Source organism: Rattus norvegicus, chromosome 3 (genome assembly GCF_021556685.1).
Source record: "Rattus norvegicus strain SHRSP/BbbUtx chromosome 3, alternate assembly SHRSP_T2T, whole genome shotgun sequence".
Lineage (NCBI taxonomy): Eukaryota > Metazoa > Chordata > Mammalia > Rodentia > Muridae > Rattus > Rattus norvegicus.
The window spans coordinates 144,927,499-144,948,002 of NC_141536.1; the positions used below are offsets into that span (position 1 = coordinate 144,927,499).

The 20,504-nt window shown below is 49.2% G+C and overlaps 1 protein-coding gene and 1 long non-coding RNA gene across 18 annotated transcripts in view; one reads left to right on the forward strand and one right to left on the reverse strand.

Annotated features, from left to right (window-relative positions):
* Epb41l1 (erythrocyte membrane protein band 4.1-like 1) overlaps window positions 1–20,504 on the forward strand; it is a 123,070-nt gene that overhangs the window by 33,331 nt on the left and 69,235 nt on the right. The gene's annotated exons all lie outside the window — the stretch shown is intronic.
* Window positions 14,083–19,624, reverse strand: LOC147995773 (uncharacterized). Of its 2 annotated transcripts, XR_015683926.1 has the most exons (5): window positions 19,478–19,624; window positions 18,762–18,838; window positions 18,391–18,467; window positions 16,882–17,018; window positions 14,083–14,755 (listed from the first exon to the last, which is right to left on the reverse strand). It is a non-coding gene; the product is annotated as an uncharacterized LOC147995773 (long non-coding RNA). The 2 variants fall into 2 exon arrangements; XR_015683927.1 differs by lacking the exons at window positions 18,391–18,467; window positions 18,762–18,838; window positions 19,478–19,624 and having other exon boundaries at window positions 14,083–15,531.

Consider the following 20,504-nt stretch of genomic DNA (forward strand, 5'->3'; position numbering starts at 1 on the left):
AGGACCTTGCTCCTGTGGTGCTCCCAGTGGGAGGGTGTGGGTAAGGAGGTGGGAGGAGAGGAGGAAGAGAACCCTCAGAAGAAGACAGGAGACTGGTATGGGTGGGTGGAAGATTGAGTATATGCAATAAAGAGGCCCCTCTGGGCATCTCACGTGGCCTGCACCAAGGGCAGGGGCTCATGTCTCAGTGACGCCAAGGGATGGACCGAGAGAGAGAGAAAAAGAGAGAGAGAGAGAGAGAGACAGAGAGACAGAGAGACAGAGAGACAGAGAGACAGAGACAGAGAGAGACAGAGACAGAGAGACAGAGACAGAGAGAGACAGAGACAGAGAGACAGAGAGTGTGTGTGTGTGTGTGTGTGTGTGTGTGTGTGTGTGGGTGGGTGTGTGGGTGTTGGTGGCTCCCTAGGGAAACGCAAATGGCGTGGCCATCCTGGAGACATTAGCAAGTTCCCCACAGGGCCTATGTTATCCTAGGCCCTTTTCTTTAAGGCTAGGCCTGTTTGCCTGGGGTGAGCATGGGCAGCTGGGTGAGACAGGGTTTCTCCATGCAACTCTGGCTGTCTTGGAAGTCACACTGTAGACCAGGCTGACCTTGATTTCAGTGAGTTCTGCTTGCCTCTGCTTCCCTAGTGCTGGGATCAAAGGTGTGCACCACCTCCTGGCGGCTTGGTTTATGCTATAGTTTTCACTCCTGGGTCCCACACTGGTCACTGTGGGGCCACTTTCTCAGACTCCTGAGTGAGGACTGGAATGGGGGGACTTCAGAGCCTCCTTGCCATCCGGTTTGATCGTCAGTATAGGTGGGAGCAGAGGCAGGTGACCCACATCACAATGACCCATTTGCAGTCCTTCTACAGCACACCCCTTGGTCTCCAGAACAGTGCACTCACCTTTCTGGCCTCCTCTGGGTCTTCCTGAACTCCTCAGGCCTTCTCTTCCCTTTCCACTCCTCCTCTTTCCTCATCTGCCCAGTCTTGGGGCTCCTTGGGGCCCTGCTACAGTTATCGTTGTTTTTCTAATACCTAATGAAAGTAATAACACAGTATTGAGATTTCCGAGACCAGGAGGAGGGGCGAATGGCTCCTGAGGGTCGTTGGGAGTTTGGTGTATTTCCTCCCAACTCTTTCTTTTCTGGTTCCTCGCAGAGCTGTAATCCCATCTGTGCGGTTCTATGGTTGACGCTGCAGGACTCTGAGACAGTCCGTGTCGTTACTGAGTGTACCGTTGGCACACAGTGGACATCCCTTTCATGTTGACGGCCTTGCAGGTTGTTTGCAGTTTTGTGGGTAAAAGAGACGCACCGGGAATATGCTGCACACATTGCTCTTTCTGTATTCCTGGGAGGTCTCTTGGGGTAAGCCTCCGGGAGGGGAATACTGGGGCAGAGGATGAAGATGCCATACGTGGTGACTTGCCATACAGTGGAACCTTCAGTCGTCTGTTCCCTCAGCCTGTAGAACCCATTTCCTGTGAATGAAGAGCTCCTCTCCATAACACCCCTCCTAGCCCCTTACCCCTGCCTCTGCTCTTTAACTCAGAGGGGTGACTGGGTATGCAAAATGGTCCCCGCACCTCCCTGCCCTGAGTCTGTTTTCTCAGCTTGCCCTGAGCCTCGCAGAGGTGAGTCATTTCACAGGACACAAACCACAAATAGAGTCTGGTGTCCACAGCAGGCTTGGCTTGACACTAGAGACACTGCGAGCCATGGTGACAAGTGGGAGACACTAAGAGGAGACCTTAAGAAGACTTCTGGCCGTTTGTCCCTGGTGCAGCCTCAGCCATACCCCATTTGGTTTATGGGGAAAGTGACTCTCAGTTGTAGATCAATTGGGGGGTCACCACCAAGTGATGGGGTTCTAGGTAAGCCTCTGTCTTCTACCCAGAACTGTCACCTTCTCTTGGCCTCTGTGTCTCTGGTATCTCTCTGGACTGGGAGCTTTGACACCAGCCCAGGCCTCCTCCATAGCTATAGTCAGGAGATGTCTGGCGTCAGGAAGTTTCTTTGACCCTGGAAGAGTTTCGACCTTGGGGAAATGGACTCCTGGATCAGCTCAGGCGGCTTGTTAGTGTCTTAGTGCTGCAGAGAGCAGACAGTGTTTTTGTGTCTGGGTCTCATACAGCTTCATTTGGCTAAGGCTTCTCTGTAGCTAAGGATGACCTTGAACTTCTGATCCTCCTACTTCTGAGGCTGTTGGGATCACATGTATGTATCACTCCCAGTTTTGTGTTGTGCTGGGAATCGAACTCAGGGTTTAACCCTATACCCTGCCCTTCCTGCCAAGTTACTACATACTTAGGATCTGATAGTTCTGGAATTTTATAAATCTGTACAGGTGACCCTTATGAGGCAAAGGTCAAGGTTTTGGCAGGGCTGCCGTGAGGGAAATACTTTATCCTGACAGCATCTGCAGGCTGCACCTATTCTTTGACTTGCTTTCCTTCCAACTCAGCAATGGCTTCCCTCTGGCTCCTGCTTTTGCCCTCTCCTGTCTTCATGGTTCACCACAAGGTCCCTGTGTTTACATTGGCCCCATGGAAAATCCCAGATAATCCTCCATCTCAGACTCCCTCACTGAATCATATGTGGAAAGTCTTCTGCGTGTGAGGTAATGCCCGCAGATGCTGGGTGTGAGGGCACGGATGCCTTTGGTTGAGTCTCTACTCATGACTGGGGAGGACTGTGAGATGGTGCCATCAGGCTCGGTTAGTGAAGTGCTTGTTATACACAGACAAAGGCCTGACTTCAGATCTCCAGCACCCACCTAAAAGTTGAAGAGGCCTTGTTCTTCTTTAGTCCCATCATAAAGGAGGCAAGGACAGGTAGCCAGCCAGCCTCCCTGAGTTGGTGAGGTTAGGGTTCAGAGACAGACTCTGCCTCAAAAAATAGGGTAGAGACCATGCAAGGCAAACACTGAGTGCTGACCTCTGGCTTCCACACACGGGAGCATATATGTGCATATACACCCCGCAAATACACTGTACAGACCAGAACCAACAGGTCCAGATACTGTTCTCCCACACAGAGAGTGTTTTCCCATGCTAAGGTGCCTGACGGGAGGTAAAATTCCTGTGACATTGTGACAGAGCTGTTCAGTGTCTATCGCTCCTGCCTTTTAGTGTTAGGGCCTCTGGCGAGGCACAGGGAGACCAGTGTGGCCTCTCCCGCCAGCACATCATTGCTCTGTGTGTGTCTGTATTTGTGTCTGTGTGCTCTCATCTGCGACTCCCAGTCAGTGCCCTTGGGATGGCCAAGGAGTGACTCTTTTAAAAGGGCCTTTTCTGCTCTTGTTCTAAGGAAAATAATTACACAAGTGACTAATTTTATCCCTAATCCCATAATTACTTTATTATGTAGCTGGTGAGAGGGCTTTGAGCTGTGCCTTTGGCACCACTCTGGCTGTTGGCCCAGTTGGCCTGGTCCTGCAGCCGTGGAGCCCCGCCCTGATTCTGGCATGGTTCTGTCAGAGGGCAGGATTGCTTTATTTCCACTTGGGATAGGGCCAGCTTCATGTTGGTGTTAGGGGCCTGAAGACCTACCTTCCTTTCCTCCCAAGTCTGTAGACAAAGGCAGCTTCCCCGAGAGCAAGAGTTTGTACTGCAGGATTCAGTCAGCAGGAGTCAAGGTTCCCATGTATCCTCATTAACTTCCGTCAGGACCTTGAATAAGTCATTTCCTGATGGATCAAGATTCTGTTGTCTGTATAACGGGGTTCTTGCTGGTTTTTATGGTCCACCATTTCAGGAGGGCAACCGAGAAAGCAAGAGCTTCAAGACCAGGGTTCCTTCTTGCTACCCTGAAAATATGCTCCATGTAGCTTGTGTGAGGCCCTGAGTTCAAGTCTCAACACCATCACATCAATCAACTAAACCCTAGTCCAGTGTATCCCACCACAGTATTTAAGGCAGTAGTCCAGTGTATCCCACCACAGTATTTAAGGCAGTTGTACTGCGTAGCAAGCCCCTTCATTTTCTCATCAGTACTCTGGAACGTAAGTCCTGTAAGCCAAGCTCTTAGCCCTGCCTCCATTGTTTTCTTCTAGTATAGAAATAATTGAAGAGCCATTCAGATAGGAATCAGTGGGGCTGAGATTTGAACCCAGGTCTCTGTCTCCAAAGTTCCCTTTGTCTGCCTCTGTGTCTGTCTGTCTGTCTCTATCTCTGTCTCTCTCTTTGTCTCTCTCTGTCTCTGTCTCTCTCTCTCTCTCTCTCTGTCTGTCTCTGTCTGTCTGTCTGTCTCTCTGAGACAGGTTTTCTCTGTGTAGTCCTGGCTGTCCTGGATCTCACTCTGTAAACCAGGCTGGCCTTGAACTCAGAGATCTGGTTGTCTCTTCCTCTTGAATGCTAGGATTAAATGCATAACCACTGTCCAGCGTTTGCCCTTTCTTTAAAACTACTGTACAGAATTCTTAGGCTTGCTGGGGTAATTAGACTCTTGACCATGTAGGCTGAAACTTGATCCCATAAACAGTAAGGATGACACGATAAACCAGAAGCTCCTGTAGATAAGGAGAAGTGGCTTAATGTTCAGGCCATGTGATGTGGGTCTCTCTTTTGTCTTTTGTTTTCTTAAGACAGGGTTTCACTGTGTAGCCCCATCTGATCAGAAACTGACTGTGTAGACAAGGCTAGCCTTGAAACCCCAGAGCTCCGTTTGCCTGTTGGGATTTAAGGCCCATGCCACTATGCCCAGTGTATGTTAGCATTACTGTGGTGTCACCATGATTCTCACTTTGGCTTTTATTCTTTTCTTCTAGTTCACATTTCTCTGTGCAACACTGTTTTTCTTTAAGTTGTAGTAAAATATACATGACCTAAAATTTACCATCTGTGTGTGTGTGTACATGTGTGTGTGTGCGTGTGTGTGTTGTATTGTACATGTATGAGTATGTGGGGGAACATGGCACTAATGCGGAGGCCAGAGCAGGATGTTGGGAGTCTCTTCCGTCACTCTCTGCCTTTCTGACTGAACTTGAAGCTTTCTTTTTTTTTTTGTTCTTTTTTTTTTTCGGAGCTGGGGACCGAACCCAGGGCCTTGCGCTTCCTAGGCAAGCGCTCTACCACTGAGCTAAATCCCCAACCCGAACTTGAAGCTTTCTATTTCAGCTAGGCTGACTGGTTAGTGGGTTGTTGAGGTTGACCCGTCTTTGCCCTTGATGTGGGCACATGCGTCTATGCCTGGCTCTAAATAAAAAAAAAATGAGAAGGGTGCTAGAGACTCAGATATAGGTCCTCATGTTTGCAAAGCAAGGGTTTTACCTATTAAGCCATCCTCTTTGCCTGTCCCCCCTCATTGATTTTCAAGACAGGGTTTCTCTGTGTCACCCTGGTTGTCCTGGAACTCACTCTGTAGACAGACTAGCCTCAGACTCCGAGATTTCTCCTACCTCTGCCTCCTGAGTGCTGGGATTAAAGCCCAGGATGACTCTCATTTTTTTTCAAGTGAATAGTTGAATGTTAAGGATGATCTCATTGTGTCCCAGTCACTACTATCCACCCATCTCTATAAATTAAAAAAATAAAACAGTTATTATTATTATTACTCTGTGTGTGTGTACACGTGTGTGTGTCACAGTACAGGTATGTGTGTGCCGTGGCATGCTGGGAGGACAGAGGACGGCTTTTTGAAGGTTGGTTCTCTTCTTCCACACTGGGATCTGAGGATCAAGTTCAGGCCATCAGGTCTGAGACTCTTACTTGCTGAGCCTTCTTGTTGGCTCTCCAGAACTTCTTTATCTTGAAAAACTGAAACTCCATTCATTAGACAGTAACTCCCCATTCCCCGAATCTTCCACTCCATTTTCTGCCTCTATGAATCTGACTAGCAACCTCCCGTACGTGGAATCGCACAGCACTTGTCTTGCTATGAATGGCTTGTTTCACTTAGCATAATGTTCTTAAGGGTCATTCATGTTCCTTCTGAGGTAGAATAATGCTTCATTGTGTGTGCCACATTTTGTTATCAATAGACACCCGTTTCCTTACCTCTTGGCTGTTGTGAGCAACTCTGCTCAACAGCACTAGCTGTAGAACTGTCTTTTTGATGGGTTTTTTTTTTTTTTATCTCTTTTGGATTTATACTCAGAAGTGCATATTTGGTGTGGGCACATGCATGTTCGAGTACGTGTGTGTGTGTGTGTGTGTGTGTGTGTGTGTGTGTGTGTGTGTGTGTAGGGCAGAGGATAACCTCTGACATTTTCCTTTTTTTTTTTTTTTTTTTTTTTTTGAGACAGCGTCGTTCGTTGCCCTGGACTTTACTGAATAGGCTAGTCTAGCTGACTAGTGTGCTTAGAAGGATCTGCCCGTCAGTCATCCTCCACCTCTGGGATTAGAGCTGAACCCAGCTCTTTTTTTTTTTTTTTGGTCTTTTTTTTGGAGTTGGGGACCGAACCCAGGGCCTTGCGCTTCCTAGGTAAGCGCTCTACCACTGAGCTAAATCCCCAGCCCCTGAACCCAGCTCTTAATGTGGGTTTTAGGAATCTGGATTCAGATCCTCACACTTCTAAGGCAAGTGTTTGACCTACCGAGCCATCTCCTCTGCCCATTAGCACTTACTTAAAAGCCAGTGTTTCTTGTGTCTTATCAGTCATGTGGTGGGAACTAGGTTAGCTAGTCTGGTTCTCTCTCCGTATCGACCGTATCAACCGGGTATGGCAGATAAAATCGTCCCCAACTTCTAGCTGGCAAATAAAAGCTCAGAGAGATTGCTTATTCGCTCAAAGCCAAACAGTTCTGAAGCCTTGAGTTGAGAGCTGGCTGCTGCCCAAGCCCTGCTTTTAATTGTCGTGAGCTGCTGCCTCCCTGCGGCCTCAGCTCCACCTGTCTGGGCAATTTTCTGCCTTGGTGGTGCTGTTTCTCAGTCCCGCTCACATCCCCACCGTTTTTGTTTTTGTTTTTTTTTTTTTTTCTGCCTCCCGTGTGCTCACACTCACTGGAAACCCTGAACAACTTTCGTGAGAGCCCTTTGACTGCCAGGACGGTTTTGTGTGTTGGAAACTGACAGAGCAAGGCCTGTAATTTGCTTTCTAATCATAGACCTCCGGATTCATAGTGGCTGCCGGGATCTCCTTCCACATCATGTGGCCACCAGGTTGTGGGTCCTCAAAGAACTAGCCCCAGGCCAGCTCCTTGTGGGCAGGGACATTGTACTCCCACGAGGAGTCAGAGGAGGGCTCAGCCCTCCTGATTGGGGTTCTCCTAGCTCCTAGATTCTTGGCAGCAACATAAGATTTTTTTTTCCTCCAAAATTCTGTAGAAAGAATTGCCCTTCTCTGACTTTCAAAACTGTCAGAGCAAAATGTCCCCAAAGTTTGGATGATTTTGTGGATTTCTGCTCGTATGAGACAACCTTAAACTTTGCAGGCTGGCTGCCATCTTTTCTTTTATTGCGGAGAATTCCAAATGTATAGGAAAGTAGAGAGAATAGCATAATGAATTCCGAGAAGCCACCATCCACAGTCCTTCTGCGGAAGATGGGCTTTCCTGCGTTCATAGCTCACTCAGTAGATGCTCAGTAAATCTGCACTGAGACTGAGTGCGCATCCTTTCTCCCATCACTGACTGCATCCAGAGGTGAGGGTCGGTTGATTTCCAAAGAGAGCCAATGGCAAGAGCAGGCACACTGGTGTCAGACACAGTTGTTTAGATTCACAGAGAGGGGTATCTTTAGGCAAGTTAGTGATCAGTGTTATCGTCTGTAAAATGGGTATAGAAATAGAAATGCTTACTTCTTAGGTGTGGTTGTGAGCCTGCACGATATGAAGGTAAAGCGGCTGCCTCGGTTTGTTTTGTGTGGACCCTGGGGTCCCTGTACTGCAGGCTGGCTTGGAACTTAGCTAAGGTTGCCCTTGAACTTCTGATCCTCCTGCCTCTGCCTTCTAAATGGTGGGATTATAGGCACGCACACCCTGCCTAGCTTATGCGATGTTAGCATTGAAACTAGGGCTTCATGGATGATCTCTGCCAACTGAGCGACACCCCAGCCCTAGCTAATGCATTTTTTAAAAGTTTTCTTGTTGTGGACGCTTGTTTGGTTTTGGTGTGTGTGAGTTTCTAAGGATCCAACCCAAGGTCCTGCACCTCTAGATGAGTACCCCACCATTGGCTTATATCCCCGGCCCTCCCGCCATGATTGCTTTTCATTATAGCTTTGAATATTAAATATTCTCGTTGGAAGGATCCATGTATTTTGTATTTTAAAAAAACAAACAAAGGGGGGTTGGGGATTTAGCTCAGTGATAGAGCGCTTGCCTAGGAAGCGCAAGGCCCTGGGTTCGGTCGGTCCCCAGCTCCAAAAAAAAAAGAAAAAAGGAAAAAAAAAAAACCAAACAAAGACAAGTTGGAGTCTACCAGAATTGAAGCCCTAGGATTTGGCTCCATTTTTTTTTTTTTTTTTTGTCCCAGTCAGCATTTAGTCGTAGGCTCAAGAAAAGGTTGCCACAGCCAGAGCCCATGCCCCAAATGTGGAGGCTGGGAGCAGGCCCAGCGTGGGGGCCATGCAGGCTGGCTCCACCCCTTTGCTTTGCTTCTGTCTGCCCCCTGTGGGTACAGTGACCCCCAGGAGAGGGGCAAGCCAGAAGTCCCCTCCCTGGGTGAGACAGGCCCAGTTGGAGGAACCCAGAGGTGGAGAACATCAACACTGCGGGGTGTCTTGTTGCTAGGAGACCCGAGGAGGCAGCAGGACCCATGGCCAGAGGAGGGAGGGACTGATGATGGGTTGATGTGGGGATGCAGGGCACGTGGCCCCAGATGGGCTTTTGTAGGGATCTGGGAGGAGGACGGTGGTGCAGCCATTGGGATCCTTGCCAGGAAGGGAGGAGGGGTAGGAGCAGAGACCCTGGAGAACCCGACTTTCTGTAGACCATGGGCTGAGTACAGGCTGTTCATTTCTTCCTGCTTCTCGTATGTCAAAATCAGACCAGCGCTGGCATCCTGATTCGTTGTGACTCTAGAAAGTTACCTGGCTGCTACGCTTGCTGGGCCCCAGTCGGCTTCTTCATCTGAGAGATGGGCGGTATCCATTCCACGATGTGGTCAAACGAGGCCTGCAGGGAGCAAGAGCAAGCGCAGACGTGGCTTTGCCACCAGGCCAGCATTTTTTTTTTTTTTTTTTGGTTCTTTTTTTCGGAGCTGGGGACCGAACCCAGGGCCTTGCGCTTCCTAGGTAAGCGCTCTACCACTGAGCTAAATCCCCAGCCCCCAGGCCAGCATTTTTTATCATCGATTTTTCCCTCGCTGTCCAGTGAAGGCGCTATCGTCCCTCTGACTGGGCTGTGTTCATGGGCATGGAGCCCTGGAGGGGACTTCCACTGTGGAGCCTATGTCACAAGATGATGGGGACCTGCTGGCAGGGCTCCCAGTTAGTGAGACTCCCGGGAGTGACTGAGAAGGGCAGCAAAGTTCAAAAGCAGAGAGGGGGCTGAAACGGGTGGGGGCACTGTTGAGATTCCAGGAAGGACTTTGAATGGCTCCAGCCAGAAGCTATGAGTGTGAGTGGCCAGAGATCAGGGTGCAATCTCTCTGGTATAAACGCCACATGTCCACATGTAAGACGCAGAATAAAAAAACAAAACAAAGGCCAAGCAAGCAAAACGAAATGATCCCATTGGGATGACAAAACCCCTGGTAACATTAAAACCCTACATATTTTAAAGCACAAGTGCCAGGTGGCGATGCCACACGCCCTTGATCCCAGCACTTGGGAGGCAGAGGCAGGGACATTTCTTTGAGTTCAAGGCCAGCTTGGTCTACAGAGTCAGTTCCAGGACAGCCAGGACTACACAGAAAAACCTTGTCTTAAAAACCAGACCAAGGGGGCTGGAGAGATGGCTCAGCGGTTAAGAGCACCAACTGTTCTTCCAGAGGTCCTGAGTTCAGTTCCCAGCAAACACGTGGTGGCTCACAACCATCTGTAATGAGATCTGATGCCCTCTTCTGGTGTGTCTAAAGACAGCTACAGTGTACTCAAAAACATAAAATAAGTAAATAAATCTTAAATTAAAAAAACCCCAACAAACTAAACAAACAAAAAGCAGGAGGACTGAATGTGACCCTAAGGCCATGTGTTTTGTTTTGTTGGTAGTGTGTTTTTTAAAGCTGGATGTGTGACATGCACTTGTAGTCCCAGCGACGAAGGTTCAGAGATCCTTGGGGCTCTCTGGCCAACCAATCTAGTCTATTTGGGGAGTCCCAGGCCACTGAGAGACCTGGTCTCCACATGCATACACATACAGGTAGGTATGTTTATACATAGACACATTTTTATATAATAATAATAATAAAAAAAAGACCTAGCATGTGTGTACGTGTACCCAAGGAGGCCAGAAGAGGGCGCAGGTTCCCCTAGAGCTGGAGTTTCCAATTGTTGGGCTGCCTGATGTGGGTGCCAGAGACTGAACTCAGGTCCTCTGGAAGAGCAGCACCCACTTTTAACCAAAGAGCCATCTCTCTGGCCCAAAATGATTTTCTAGTTGAATGTGATGGTTCAGGTTTGTGATCCCAGTTCTTGGGTAGCTGAGGCAGAAGAATTGCAAGTTTGAAGACAGCCTGGGCTGCAGAGTATGGTCCTGCCTTAAAATGATGGCTCCCCCCCCCCCATTTTTTCTATACACACATGTTCTGTATCATTGGATATGTTTGTATTTTGCAGCTGTGTGATGTATGATAGCTATGACCACATAGCAACATATTAGGTCTCCATCATTATTTTGTAAATGTATGTGATATGCGCACATTCTGTGTGCACATGTGGGTTGATATTTGCACATGTATGTGTAGTTGTGGAGGTCAGAGATTGGCATTGCCTGTTTCCCTCTATTGCTCCACGCTTTATTTATTTTCTTTTTTCTTTTTTTTTCTTTTTCTCGGAGCTGGGGACCGAACCCAGGGCCTTGTGCTTGCTAGGCAAGCGCTCTATCACTGAGCTAAATCCCCAACCCCTTTATTTTCTTTTTTAAGATTTATTTTGTTTATATGAGTACACTGTAGCTGTCAGACACACCAGAAGAGGGCATCAGATCTACAGATGATTGTGAGCCACCATGTGGTTGCTGGGAATTGAACTCAGGACCTTAGGAAGAAGAGTCAGTGCTCCTAACTGCTGAGCCATCTCACCAACCCCCCACTTTTTTTGAGATGGGGATCTCTTCACTGACTCTGGAGCTCTCTAGTTGGCTGGTTGTACTGGCTGGCTCCCCAGTTCCTTGACAGTGTCTAAATTGGTAGTTTCCTTATGCTCATTCCTTAATATCCAGACCTCGGTGGTGTGGTGGGTAGAAAGGGACGAGGCAACAACAGCTACTCCTAAGGGACCCCGACAGGCCTGGTAGGGCTGGGAGGACTGTGTGGCAGGGGTTTCCCTGCGTAGTTGGACTGCCTTGGCTCACACTGGTCAGGGGAGGTGGTGCTGGTCTGTTGGTCCGGTCTGGCTGCCCCTCCTCACACCTGATACCCCTTTCCGTGCTGCGATGCTGGGCTTAGCCCGCTATGATAAGTGTGGTCCATAATCCAAGCTGTCCATCCTAGATGTTGGCAGGGCTTCCCTAGCCAGATTGACAGACTAGAGCGTTCACATGGTGGGTAGTGATCCGTGGGAGCTGATGGTGGCAGTTGTAGCTCTAACAGTACCCCATGTACTGTCACCTGTCCTCTGAAAATAACCCTGATCTGTTCCAAGTGACCATACTACGAGGTATCCGAAGATACAGCCGTTGGCTTGGTTACTAAAGTGGGAGTGGAGGGTGAGATGGGATGGGGTTTGGGGAGCCTCTTTGTTGGTTGGCCTCTGAGCCAAAGATTTGGAGTGGGGTGGGGATGAGAGGCAGCCAGGTTCTGCTCCTTCTGTTATGCAGAACTAGGGACAGTCTGTCTATTTTGGGGAAAGCAGCAGAGGGGGCAAGGTGTGCTTCAGGACTATATGCTCATTTTCCACTGGAAGAGCCTGTGGAACTCTGGAGACAGCCAGCCAGGTCGGGACAGGTTCTGGGAGGGAAACAGTCTACAACAGTATTCTGCCAAAGCCCATTTCAAACCTTCCTTGGTGGACTCTTTACTGCAGAGTAAAGATTTGCAAGTTTATGACTATGCTGGGCTATAGGCTGTGATCCCATTTCAATATATATAACGAAAGCGAGAAGGTATATATCTTCCCAATGTGTGTGTGCATAGAAAGGGTTTCTTTAAGTTAGATAGAAATGCAATACAAATACACACACACACACACAGACACAGACACACACACAGACACACACACAGACACACACACACAGAGTCAGAGACAGATAGAGAGACAGAGACAGAGAGAGACAGAGACAGAGACAGAGAAAGAGAAAGAGAGAGATGGAACTTAGCATTGTTGACTAGAGGCCACCTAGGCCAATGCTTCTAACTTTTCACGGACCCAGAGAGTGATCTATGCATGGGCTTTCTGGCTGGCTTTGAACTCACAGAGATCCTCGTGTCTCTGCTTCCCAAGTGCTGGGATAGAGGTCTGTGCTACCATGGCTGGCTTAGTTGAACATTTCTACGATGTGATATATCACCTCTCTTAATCCTTACAATAACCACACAGAGTTGTAACAAGAAAACTGGGACACAGTGAGATTAAACACTCCTACTAAGTGGTTAAGGCAGGACATAAAGCTGGGTCCCCTGACTCCAGAGGCCAAGGTTGCTCTGGAGCTGTTTGGTGTGACTCTATGCTGCACATATCAAATGTTAGCATTCATCATAATGACAGGGGAACTGAACTGAGGGATTCTCTTGAGCTGGCTTCTGATTCAGTAGGTCTGGGCAGCTTCCCACACCTGTGAGTTCCAGGTAATTCTACTGCTGCAGGGACACACACGGAGAACCACTTCCCCCTCTCCTTACCGATAGGAAGAAAAGACGGAGGGAAAAGATACGATTCTTTTTTTTTTTTTTTTAAGATTTATTTATTTATTATAGATGAGTACACTGTAGCTGTCTTCAGATGCACCAGAAGAGGGCATCAGATCCCATTACAGATGGTTGTGAGCCACCATGCGGTTGCTGGGATTTGAACTCAGGACCTCTAGAAGAGCGGTCAGTGCTCTTAACCACTGAGCCATCTCTCCAGCCTCGAAAAGATACGATTCTTTTATTTCCTGTGTTTGTGTGTATGTGTGTGTGCATGTTCACAGGCACATCTGTGTCACAACACACATGTAGAGGTCAGAGGACAACCTCCCATTTCCGTTCACACTTTGCACCTCCTTTGAGATGTCTCTTTTTTAGCTGCAGTGTTTACCTGGCTAACTGTCCCTCAACCTCTGGGGATTGACCTGTCTTTCCATCCTCCCCCCATAGGTGTGCTCTGGGATTGTGGACATGTGTACCACTTCAATTACAGAAATACAGGCCCTCACCCAGCTTTTACTGGGGTCTGGGGATCTGAACTCAGGTCGTCAGGCTTGGACAGCAAGCTCTCTCACCCTTCTTACCTGAGAAATGCATCTTGAACTCTGTTGGACTGGTGTGATGGCCCACCTTGTCTTCCGGTCTCTGCTACCCTGCAGTCACTCCCTAGCAGGCACAAACCATCTCTAGCTATATCCTGCCTCTTCCCCGAGTCCTTAACTGCTCTCCCGTTGTCTCCCTTCACTATGCAGTAGAAGTTTCTGCAACGGCTAACTGGTTCAAACCTTCGGAGTCCGCTTTGATAACCGCTGAGTGTATGTGGCTGTGAATTTTGCATTTTGTTTCATTTTCTTTGGTTTAAATATAGGTCACATGTGGCAAGCTGCTAGACAGGGCAGGAAACCACTTGGAATGTCATTCAAGGCTCTGATTGGCACCATCTGCCTTTCCAGACCTAGCCTCAATGCTCAGCGTCCCAGAGGCCAAGCCACGTGTGCCCAGTTTCCTGCGCTTACCATGTCCTCTCCACCATGCCTGCTTTTGTGCGAGCTTTCAGTCTAGGTTGTTCTGCAGCCCTGCCTTCAAAGCTCGGTCCAAATGCCACCTCTTCCTGAAAGCCTCTGACATCTGCTTTTCTCCAATTTCTTTCCCCTCCAAATTCCTCCACACTTCATCTTTTCCTTTTCATCTTTCCTGATTGCTGTATTCTACTGCAATTGGCTGGGGTCCCTATTTTATTTTCTCCTGAACTGTGAGCTTTGAGATCATGTGACCGTTTCCCATAGCAAGCTCTTACTTCCCACCGCAGGTCCCTTCCAAGCATACAGAGAAGCTAGATAAATGCCACAGACTTGCACTGGTGCACTGGGAAAGCAAAGATGATAATGTGTCGTTCCTATCCTCCAGATGCTCAAGCTCCTATGGTCTCATCCATGCCCAGAGAGCCATGGAAGCCAATGGTTATTTTGGGCAGGGAGATAAAAGTCACAGAGGGCCCTGTTGGCCAGGGGAGTCCAGGCAGGAGCTGTTGAAGCAGAAGGCTGTGTTTACACACAGAAATTTTCTCTACCCAGCCTGGCCTGGTACAAGTAGATGGGTACAGCCAGACATCGATGCCTGGCTGCCTTCTAAAGCTGGGATTAAGTGTTGGTGCAGCGGCTGGTCTGGCCGTCTGGTCTCTGCAGATGGATGGATCAGGAGAAGGTTGCTGAGCAGTGCCAGCTTGGGCAAGTGGAATATTGGCTGGGTGGTCCCAGGGTGGAGACTGGGAGGCAAGCACATGTTTGTAAGCAGAGTGATGGGTAGCAGGTGAATTTTTGTTTGACCTGGTTTGGTGGTTCATGAGGTTTTCAGATCGGCCCCTGTTTGAGTGTAGAGACTGTTGGAAAGAAACAAAGAGACAGCTTGCTATTTTGAGACCCTAAAGCTAAGAGTGGTTCACACCACAGAAATCTCCAGCTTATAGAAAACATCCCCCTGACCCCCACCCCGGCCCAGGCATGGTAGCTCACGCCTTTAATCCCAGCATGTAGGAGGCAGAGGCAGGCAGATCTCTGTGAGTTCTCCAGCCTAATCTACATAGTGGGTTCCAGGACAGGTAAAGTTATACCAGGACCCATGTTTTTGTTTTTGTTTTTTTTTAAATAAGCCAGTCCTGATGGCCCTGCTTGTAATCTCAGTGCCAGGAAACAAGAGGCAGGCAGATCACTGCCGCTGTGAGAGATCCTGCTGCAAAAACAAACCAGATAGACAGCGTCTTCAGAAGAGCAGCCAAGGCTGCCCTGTAGCTGTCACACACTCTTGCACATACCTGCAGGCCTGTATATGCACGCACGCGCGCGCGCGCGCACACACACACACACACACACACACACACACACACACACACACAGAGTATGTGAATTATAGAAATCATAGTGTCTATACAAAGGTCCACAGAGGACATCACAAGTCGACACATGCTTTGTGTGATTGTCTCTTGACAAGACCTAAAACATCTCGTCATCTCCACAGTATGTTTGTGATCAGCCAAATGCATGCAGGGTCATGAGGGGACAAGCACAAGCTTCCGGGTTAGGTATGTCTGGGGCTGAATCTTGGGTCCTCTCTCCATGACCAAAGGAACGCTGGGCTAGTGACTTCAATTTCATCCCCCTGTAAAATCAAGGTGGATATGTAATTTCTGCTTTACAGTGTAGCAAGGGATTTAAGATGGGAAATGTAGGCAAATTGCTAGGTGCCGTGCCAGCCTGTAGCTAGGGACTCTAACCCTCTGCAAAGACGTTGTCGATTGATGGTGATGCTGCAGTCTCTTCCCACACTGGGACCACAGGCACACAGACAGCTTTCTCCTCTGCCTCCCTCCTCCCAGCCTCTGTATGGTGCTCTCCAAGATCTCCTCTGACCACAAGGATCCTGAGGTGCCACAACAATGAAACCTCAGCTGACACTCCCAGCTCCTGACAGGCTGGGTGGCAGTCTGTATCCAGTGGGAACTTGGCCGTGTTTTTTATATTCAGCCCCCATAGCATGGGTCCCAGACTCCTCGAGGAAGGTTCATTTCTCAGGCAGTGCCTGGAAGCATGGGGACCTCAGAAAGAATTGTAGCCAAGGTGAAATTGAGGTGCTGGAACCTTCAGGTGGACTCCTGACTCCCCTTGCTTCCTGACCTTTGGCTCTGGGGTGAAGGTGACCAGGGAGTGCATACATATGACTACAACGAAGGATTCTTGTGGTTTGAAAGATGCAAAGTGGCTTCTCTCTTAAAACAACAGTGTACCAGGGAGCTAAGAACCTTCTGCAAGGCACATAACCCAAGGCCATTGGGAAAGACTGGTGTTATAGCTAGCCATAGGGGGTGTCTCAGGAGGGAATGAGGAAGGACTTCCTGAACGACAACTAGAAGCGTGACCATGGAGACGGGAAAATTCATCCAAGCAGAGGATAAAGCTTGTGTGAGGGCGAGCATGTGTCAGAGCTACTGTACCCTGGAAACCCAGAGCCCTCAGTCTGACAGAGAAAATCACATAGCTTCTGAAACTAAGGCTGAGGCACAAGGAGAGATCGGGCTGGCAAAGGTCTCAAGAGTCAAGCTGAGGTGAGTTCTTTCATCAGAGAATGAAGGCTCTTCTCTGAGAAGGTGAGCAGAGTCTGCCCTTTAACGTGCCCCTGGAAATCAGCAACAGTAGTCAGTTGTCTATGCCCTGAGGATGTTCTGCTCTCTCCAGGGCTCGCTTGTGGGTACCAAGATGGCAGTGGAGGGCAAGCTTCCTGCCCAAGAGGAGAGGCAGTATAAATCAGGGTCCCACTTTGACAACTGAGCCTGGATTCAGAAGTAGAGATCAGAGGAGACAAGGATATGGCAAGCCGGGGTGTGTATGTGTGTGTGTGTGTGTGCGCGCGCGCGCAGGAAGTGGGGGTGGGGTGGCTTTCCTTGAAGGGAATATGTCTTGAGGATATGTACATCTGAGAGAGACCAAGAGGTAACTGAGGGGGGGGTCTTACCTGTGGTGGGGGAAGGCATCTGATCTGCCAGGCCCCCTTGGTGGATGATGTCCTGTGATCCTGTGGCAGTGTTGAGGGAGTGCCTATAGTACCTCCAGCTTCAGGCAGGTCAAGGCATTGGCAAGGTCACGGAACTCCTGTATGGAAGAGTGTCCCCACCTTGTACCAGCCCTTCACATGCTGTACTAGCTGTGAACTAGTTAGTGCTTTCCTCTCATGACCTGCCATGCAGCTTTGGGGCATACGCATGCAGCTGCCTATACCAGACTCTATGTGGGAGCATTCGGTTTCCAATCTAGGCCAAGGTTCCAGAGGAGGTGAGAGCCTTGGGGACTGCGGTGGTAAAGTGGAGGGAAGCAGCTAGCAGGTGAGGGTCCCTGCCCTGGGTGTGCAGTTGCTCAACCAACCTGGCCTTCTGCTTCCGCTTGGACCCAGCTGCCCTGCAGTGCCTTCTCGAGAGTGGCAGCAGTGCGGGGAGGGCAGCCTTGCCAGACAGAGCTTCCCAAGTCGTGGGACACACTGCTTTAGAAAGTTTGGCTCTAGTAGCTTCCTCCCTCTGGCCCAGCTCTTAGCTGCCTGGGGCTTAGCTCAGCCCACCCAGGCCCTGTTCCCCTCTGAGGCCAGAACCAGATCCCTTGCCCTGAAATACCCTCTTTGTGTGACCTCTGTTTTAATCCAGAGTCTCTTAGCTTCCCCCTCCCCCAAGATACCTTTTCTTATCCCATGGGCTCTGTTGGGATTTCAGTGTATCTGAGCCCGTACTAACCAACAGAAATGCAGTGTGAGCCACATGTGCAAGTCATACATACAGTTAAAAAGACAAAAAGGCAGCTCATACATGCTCTTAGTCCCAGCGCTTGAGAAGCCAATGTGGGAGGATCCCTTGAGTTCAGGAGTTCAAATCCACACCACTGGGCAACATAGCAAAACTTTTTGTCAAACAAACAAAAATGTCGAGGGTGACCCATGCCTTTAGTGGCAGCATTTGGGAGGCAGATGGAGATGGATCTCTGTGAGATTGAGGCCAGTCTGGTTAGTCCAGCCACCGGGTTCAGTGAGGAGGCCCTGCCGCAAAAAGAACAGGTGGAAAGCATCTGATATACCACATGCACTAACATACATGTACACATACATGTACCTATGCGTGCACTACATACAGGACTGAGGTTGTAGCTTAAGGTAGAGTGCTTGTCTAGTACACACAAGGTCCTGGGCTGGATCCCTCTGAACACACACACACACACACACACACACACACACACACACACACACACTGAATGAAATCATTCTAATGAGATTTTATTTAATCCGATATATCTATAACTTTTAGTTAATTTTTTTTTAAACACAGGCTAGTCTTGAACTCCCGATTCTCCTGCCTCCATCTCTCCAGTTTGGGTATTCTATACCAACATGCCCGGTCCCATAATATTAAAACAAGAACTATTGAGATCTATGATCATTCTCTTTAATTCTAGTACTCAGGCTTCAAAATCCACTCTGTCTTACCGCACGCTTCCGTTTGTACATTTCCGGTACTTGGCAGCTACCCGTGGCCGGCAGCTCCCGTGTTAATTAGCACAGACCTAAAGGCAAGGGGGAGTCTGTGATGGTTGAGGCTCAGTGTGTGGCATCAGATGGCTCTCTGGTCCACACTCTAGTCCTGCCATTTATCAGTGGGTGAGCACTGCCACCTCATCAGTCCTCCGAGGCTCAGTCACTTCAGCCAGACAAAGGATCGGTAATTTCAGGGCCGGAGAATTGTTTTGGGGATTAATCCCATGAATGTGTGTCTAGTGCCAGGCTCAGTGGAAGTGCTCAGCAACTGGCATGGAGGCTAATCTCTAGGGCCCTCCACTGTCCTCACCCATTGGACTCACTTTAATTCAGGGTCACACTCTCCAGTTCTTTCTTTCCTGGCATCTAGGGCTTGTCCCAGGGTAAACATCACTGCTTCCTGAAGGAAAGATGGGGGGTGGGGGCTCAGCACTGAGAATAGACCTCCCCTGTTCCCTCTTCTTCCACCAGACCAAGACACTCTGGGTGATAAAATCTCTTGGGGCCTGAGTCCCTCCTCTGAAAGATCAAAGGGTGGTGGAGGGGTCCTGTCTGAAGTTTGGTGGACCCACCATAGTCATGCAGGCCTGGGGCTAACGCTGTTCATTCTGCCTTCTCGAGTCCTGGCTTCCTTGGATCTCAGACTTTTACACTTTTAGGTTCCCTTATTAAAATTTAAAAGGAAAGACATCCTCCTCCTTCTTAGGCAGAGCCTACAGGAAGTGCAGTATCCTGTCCTCTCTCTTTCCTGTGAGCCCCTGCTGAGCTCCCCTCACATCACCCCAGTAACAGATGGGCAGCAGAGAGTTCCTCTCAGTAAGGCTGGGAGAGGTCAACTTGTAGAATTAGAACAGAAGGAAGAGACAGAACCAGGGTTGGAAGCAGCCTAAAGCCTAAAGGACATGGTGCGATGGTCTCTTTCTCATCGGGGTCCCTGATGTTTCTCCGTGGTGGCTTTCATGAGGCATGGTCGTGTTGAATCCCGTGCCTCGGTTTCCCTGTTTGGAGAGTGGAAGCAGAAAAACACCACAGTACTGACCTCAGCGATGTCTGCAGAACCCGTGCATTCTTTAGGGTCCCCATGCTGCGTGCGTCTAGTTTGTAATTTCTCCAGAGAAATTATGTAGGGAAAGTGGAAGGGTTCAGAGAGCCCACATTACTGTGTAGAGTGACCTTGGCCAAATCCCTCACCATTCTGGGCCTTGGCTATTTATTTATAACTTGGGGGGAGGGGTGATGCTACCTCAGATGATGCTGTGAAATCAAGTACTTTGCAAACTGGAAAGGCGCTAATAATAGAACTAGAAGAGAGTCGCAGAAAATAATGATAAAAACAATAGAAACAGAGACAGACATCATTCTAGAGACAGCCCAGCTTCCAGTGTGTTATCACCGACCGGAAGTGAATTGGGCCCTTTGGGTATGGATCTAAAATGAAGTCTGGGAACATCCTGCTTTGGTCCCGAAGTAGCCTGGGTTTTCCTGGGAAAGTGAGAGGCTCCACGTGGCCAAGGAGGCTGGGAACCAGGGAGTGCCCCAGGGGAGGAATGGGGGGTGGCAGTGTTGTCTGGGGAAAGGAGAGGGGGGTGTCTGGGAAAGAGTTAAACTGAGGAATGGGGAGGGCCTTGGCTCTGCAGCCTTGGGAGCTTGTGGTTGAGAAAGCAGCCAAGGAAAGGTTAGCTGGGAAGCAAAATGCCTCGAGGCAGGCAGCCGAGGGAGGCCTTTCCACAAGTGTGCCCACGGAGCAGCAAGTTCCTCTGCTGGCACTCCTGAGTTTGGCAGGTTGTTCCAGTCATTAATTTGAATAACCATTGCGCACAAATAGTGTATACCCTTGAGAGTCTGTGACTTGCTTGGAGGCGGTACTCCTAAGGACCTGTGTGAGGCTCCTTGGGTAAAGGGAGCCTGGACATAAAGTCTGGGAGGAAGCCCCTCCCTCTTGGCTTAAGCTGATTGGTTTTCCGCCTCTTGTCTGGAGAGGGGTTGGCTAGTGTCATTCTGCTCTTGCCCACTCCTGAGACTAAGTGGACGGCAGGCCGGAGCAAGAAGCTAACTCTTGAGGCATC